This window comes from Daktulosphaira vitifoliae, unplaced genomic scaffold, assembly GCF_025091365.1.
Source record: "Daktulosphaira vitifoliae isolate Bord-2020 unplaced genomic scaffold, ASM2509136v1 Scaffold_1, whole genome shotgun sequence".
NCBI classification, from domain to species: domain Eukaryota; kingdom Metazoa; phylum Arthropoda; class Insecta; order Hemiptera; family Phylloxeridae; genus Daktulosphaira; species Daktulosphaira vitifoliae.
In genome coordinates, this window is record NW_026099572.1 from 840,983 (window position 1) to 847,852 (window position 6,870).

Below are 6,870 nucleotides of genomic sequence, written 5' to 3' on the forward strand. Positions count from 1 at the left end.
TATCCTAAAAAAATGCAAAACTAGCTCCTGGCATAAATTTACATTATCTATAAACAATCAATCTCACTCAACTACTGTATGGAATAAAATCAAAGCATTTAAAGGAATAAAGTACCAATAAATACCCAAAACACTGTACTATGAACACGGAGATAACCAATTTGAACTATCGTCTAAATACGAGATTGCGAAAACATTCGCTATATATTTTCAGAATAACAGCAGCAACTCAAACTTCGAAAATTATTTTATCACCCACAAAAACATCAAAGCCGAATTCTTCGACATAAACGCAATATATTATATATTAATTAGGTACTAATCATAAAAGACTCTTACAGTGCCCTGACTTCATTATCACATCAAATAACCCGTCAAATGAACTATCCCTTCAGATATGCATCATCATTACTAACTTTGATAACACTTTTGAATTTATGTGGATTTATGTGAATTTATAATCCATCACACATTGGAATCAATGGTAATGAAAAAGTTGACACATTGGCTAACCAAGCCATATATTCTACTCTCTCATCAAAAATAATATCACTACCATATAAAGATATTTAAAAAAAAACCCAGCACAGTGGAGTCGCGGCATAGTGGGGACGTTGCATAGTTGGGTCCAGATAAGATTTAATCTGACAGTGATTAAAATCACTATCATAAGAAACGCTTCGATGCAAATCAGTAGATAGTGTTTAATTCTAAGAAATTGGTGGATAATTACAAAAGCTGCATGATCTGCTAGTTCCTTATTAATACCCTGATTAAGATAAAGAATGTCGAATGAAAAAGGGATTATTAAAAAATATTATTTCTCATAAAAAAATTGTGTTGATTCATACATTTTTCAATGAGTTGTAGCATTATAAAGTTAAAAATGTAACCAACCCAACCCAACATCAACTCCTATTTCCATAATTATATCCAGATTAGTAATTCGTTTAATTATCTATTATATAATTTTTATAATTAATTATTTTCAAATTATTATCGATTTTTAATATATTAAAAGTAATCATTTTGAACCAACTTCTTTTTGTCCTTTAAAGTGAAAGTTTAAAAAAAAAAAATATGAATTTATTACCATAACTTTTAACTCAACTTGCAAGTTTGAAATAGATATCATTAAATAGAAAAAAATGAAATTGGTAGAGTATTTCAAAAACAACAATAACACTTATTCCCTTAATTTTACCCCGATTTATAATTATAATATATGAATACATAATAATTACAGTAATTAAATTGAGTATGAAAGTGGTATTCAATAATATAATATTGTAATTTTTACGGAGATATTATAAAAATAAAAAGGAGTTGTATATTCATATACTTTTAATGCGTATACAAATTTAAAGGAATTGATGCAATACTTTTTAATAAAAAAATTTTGTTATTTATGAATAAATACACTAAACAAAAGGAACTTTCATCAGAAAAAAAAATATACTTTTCTAAATAAACTTTTCGCGATGTTTTCAAATGTGCAATTAAACTTTTTCTATTACTTCTAAGTTTTAATATTATTACTTATTATTAAAAAATAAGTATTTACATATAAAAAAAAATAATTAAGAACAAAAAAAATTGTATTAAATTAATACTGATTTTGATTTTTAATATGTTAAAGGTAATCATTTTGAACCTATTTTTTATTGTCTTTTAAAGTGAAAGTTTTAATGAAAAATACCTTCTCAGCTTCGCATCGAAGCTAAAAAATGAATTTGTTACCATAACTTATAGTTCAACTTGCAAGTTTGAAATTGACATTATTAAATTGAAAAAAATGAAATTTTTAAGATTAATATGCAATCTGGAAATTTTATAATTACTAATTACAGTACATTTGTCAGAAAAATTCGATTTTTTTACATTTTTATCGTAATAGATAACTGAAATAGAAAGAATAGTAATCATATCCTAATAACTTTTGGTGTTTAAAAAAATTCTGCAATTGAAATATTCAGAACTTAATTAATTTTAATAATTTACTTTAATTAAATGAACCAATCAAACCAAAGTAGTTAAAAAGATTTACTCAATTGAGCATATTATCAAAAATATAATTATAATTGTAAAACTCCATCGTTAACTTCAGGTGAAACTAAAAATCATTTTTTTTTTAAATTTATGATTTATATAGCAACATATTACTAAAAAATTTGGCATATTATAGACTGGTAGTAGCACACAGAAATAGAGTTAAAAAATTAATAAATTATAAAGTAAAATTATTTACTTTTGTAGTTGAATACTTTTATCATATCAAATTTAATTCGACAATAAATAATTTAAGAATATTAAAAATTAATGATTTTAATTGTTTGTATGGACAAATCTAGTTAAGCTACTTTTTATTTGAATAAGGAATATTTTTTTGATTTTTAAGAGTAATAACTTAAACTAATCATTAACTTAAATATCATAAACTTAAATGAATCATTTGACGTATCGTTGAAAAAAGTAGGTCTAGTGAGGGTTGGCAAAATAAATCGTAGCCAGAAAAAGAACCACATAGTAAAATAATATTAACATGAATATCAATTTCTTCTCACGAGGGGAGACTATAGTGATAAGATCCTTTATATTTATTGAAATTATTGAATCTAAATGAGATAAATATCAAATGATTTGAAAATTCTATTCTAACTCAAAAAAAAAATGCAAAATTTTAGAAGCCACAAACGGATTTGAACCTCGTACCCTAGGCGTTAAAGATCAAGGTGTTACCCATTCGGCAACTATTCGTTGATTTTTGTTGCATGATAAAATTGGCTATTTAAGCTAACTCAAATTTAAAAATTACTTTTTCGACTTTAAAAAAGTAAAAAATGTTAATAAGTATAATATCATATGTCTTATGAACTTTATTCTATGTCAATGAAATTATATAATATTCATGAAAGTCAGTTTATTCCCCTAATAAAATATTTTAAAATAAAATAAAATACAAAACCTAGAATTTTAATAAAAAATAGCATATTTTTAAATACGGTAGCCTTTTGCGCATAGAAGATAGGTCGTCGGGACAAATTTTTTTTTTTCATTTAGTAGTACATAAAATAAGCTTTAATTTGATATATGTTTAAAGGACGCAGTATTTCCGGAACATTTTCAAAAATTAAGTTGAAAAAGTTAGTTTTTGTAAAAAAGTTGCTATTTTAAATCCCCCCTGTGAGCAGAATAAGTGTTAGATTTTCAAAAAAAAATGATATCAAATGAAAGAAAATTACCTAAGGTTTCAATATAAAGAAATATTATTTTGATTAGTTAATATTTGAAAAAGTTATGGCAGTTTTAAGTACAAAAAACATCGTTATAAAAGGTGATTTTTATCGCAAATATTACATTTTTTTTATAATTTCGACAGCCATTTGCACATAGAAGATAAGGTGTCGGGACAAATTTTTTTTTTTCATTTTATAGTACATAAAAAAAGCTTTAATTTGATATATGTTTAAAGGACGCAGTATTTCCGGAACATTTTCAAAAGTTCAGTTGAAAAAGTTCTATTTTTTATACAATGTTTCAAAGTTTGAACCCCCCCTATATAAGGGGAAATTGTCTAATTTTAATAAAAAGTATGTCAAATGGAAGATGTACTTATAATGTATTTAGAAAAAAAAAAATTGTGCTGATACATGCATTTTTCGAAAAGTTATAGCATTTTTAAGTTGAAAATTAAAAATTGAAAATCGAAAATTTTAACACAAAAATAGTGTTTTTTTAACTACGGCAACCGTTTACATGCAGAAGATAAAGTGTCGGGACAAATTTTTTTTTTTCATTTTATAGTACATAAAATAAGCTTTAATTTGATATATGTTTAAAGGACGCAGTATTTCCGGAACATTTTCAAAAATTAAGTTGAAAAAGTTAGTTTTTGTAAAAAAGTTGCAATTTTAAATCCCCCCCCATGAGCAGGTTAAGTGTTAAATTTTCAAAAAAATTATATCAAATGAAAGGAAAATATCTAAGGTTTTAGTTTAAAAAAAAATTATGTTGATTTGTTGATTTTTGAAAAAGTTATGGAAGTTTTAAGAAAAAAAAGTGAAAAAAATAACAAAATTTGTCAATTTTTAAATTTGTAATTTTTTTTGATATTTCCCCCATTTGCGGGGAACGAGGGAAAAATTTTAAATTTTTAAGGGTAATGTCTTCAACTAGATACAATTTGTGATCTTTTGACGTATTGTTAAAAAAAATCGGTCCAGTGAGAGCTGAGAAAAAGTAGTGACAGACACAAAAAAATAAAAAAAAATAAAAAAAAAAATAAACACATCATGGTAAAATTAATACCTTCTCAGCTTCGCATCGAAGCTAATAATTAACCGAATTTCCGTTCAACGGTGACAAACCCAATGGGACGGTACTACCAACAACAAATTAAAAAACGTCCATAAAAAAAAATTTCCATATATGGCGTTCGCCTATCAACTCAGCTCGCATAGTAAATCACCAAAGTCAGAATAGGACATGCAAGACTCACACACTCGTACATTTTCAATAAGAGAAACATTTAACACTCTACTGACCCACATACAAGGAGGAATGGAGTATTCTAGGCCACCCCAACAACATGGAGGAAGCTCTGGGCGAAGCCAACACGCATGCCATTTAAAGATTCTATGAAACCGCAAAATTTAATTATAAATATGTGTATACAGCTTTAATCAATCGATTGTCAACTTATAACTTTAATTAATATACAACTAATAATAAAGTAAAAATAAAACTGTAGGTTAATGTCAATAAGTTGTCAAAGCCTTTTCATAAAAAAAAAAATATATATATATATATGAGAATTAATATTTATATCCCTCTTTCATTCGACATACTTTATCTTAATGAGGATATAATTAATGAAATAGCAGATCATGTAGCTTTTTGAATAATCCAACATTTTTCAGCTTCGCATTGAAGCTGAGAAGGTATTCATTTTACAATGATGTATTTTTTTTTTTTTTTATATATATCTGTTGCCACTTTTTCTCAGCTCTCACTGGACCGATTTCTTTCAAAAATACGTCAAAAGATCACAAATCGTATCTAGTTGAAGACATTACCCTTAAAAATTGAAAAAAATTCCCTCGTTCCCCGAAAATGGGGGAAATATCCAAAAAAATTACAAATTTAAAAATCGGTAAATTTTGTCATTTTTTTCACTTTTTTTTCTTAAAACTTCCGTAACTTTTTCAAAAATCAACAAATCAACATAATTTTTTTTTTATACTAAAACCTTAATGTTTTAAACTTTTAATGTTTCGGGAATACTGCGTCCTTTAGACATATATCAAATCAAACATCTAACATTAACTATTTTGAATATATTTTAGCTACAATTAAAATTACAAATTTATAAATCGGTAAATTTTGTCATTTTTCTTCTTAAAACTTCCATACCTTATTAAAAAATCAACATAATTTTTTTTATATTAAAACCTTAGATATTTTCCTTTCATTTGATATCATTTTTTTGAAAATCTAACACTTAATCTGCTCACAGAGGGGGTTTTAAAATAGTAAATTTTTTACAAAAACTAACTTTTTCAACTTAACTTATGAAAATGTTCCGGAAATACTGACACTTTTATATATACCTTAAATTAAAGCTTATATAATATACTTTATTTTGAAAAAAAAAATTGATTTCTGGACTTGTCTTCGTTGTGAAAACGGACATGAAAGTTAAAGAAAAACGTACGATTTCCGTGAAAAAATTCTCGATTTTATATTTTATATTATTAAATTTATATTACTATAACTTTTGGAAAAATGTATGAATCAATATTATTATTTTTTTATAATAAATTTTTATATACCTCTTTTATCTGACACTTTTTTTTTTAATAGGATCATATCCCTTTATAGAAGGGGGATCAAAACTTTTAACTTGCGTATTGAAACTAAGACATAGATTTGCATCGAAGCGTTTTTTTTTATAGTGATTTTAATCATTGTCAGATATCATTATACTTGATCCAACTATGCTATGTCACCACTGTGCGGCGACCCCCTGTGCTGGGTTTTTTTTTGTATTTGTAAATGCTTATTTTTTAATAATATTAAAACTTAGAAGTGATAGAAAAATTTTAATTGCATATTTGAAAACATCGAAAAAGGTTGATTTAGAAAAGTACATTTTTGTTTCTGATGAAAGTTTCTTGTAGTCCAGTGTATAAAACTTATAACTTTATTATAAATAACAAACATTTTTTATTGAAAAGTATTGCGTCAAGCTCTTTAAATTTTTATACACGTTTAAAGTAAAGAAATATACAACTAACTTTATTATTTTTATAATATCTCCGTAAAAATTACAATATTAAATTATTAAGTATCAATTTCATACTATATTTAATTACTAAAATTATTATTTATTCATATATAATATTTATAACTCAAATAACTAATCGGGATAAAATTACGGGGATAAGAGTTATTGTTGTTTTTGAATAATCTACCAATTTCTTAAAATTAAACAATATCTACAGATTTGCATCGAAGCATTTCTTATGATAGTGGTTTTAATCATTGTCAGATATCATCTATACTTGTCCCAACTATGCCATGTCCATACTGTGCTACCGTCTTTTTTTTTGTTGATTGCACATGTTTAAAAATAAAATGTCGGTCAAAAATAGTTCAAAAGTTATAGCACTTTTAAGTTTGCATATCTATGTTATCAGACCGTGTGTACGTCATTATTTTGCTCATTTACGCAACCTTCTACAAGTATTTATACTTATGATTTATAAGTTTTAAATAATAAAAATAAACTAATAATATTAATCTAGTTGGTGAATTATCATGCCAAATAATCCAGAAATGGTTGCACGACTACCTCAATTTTTTTTTAAT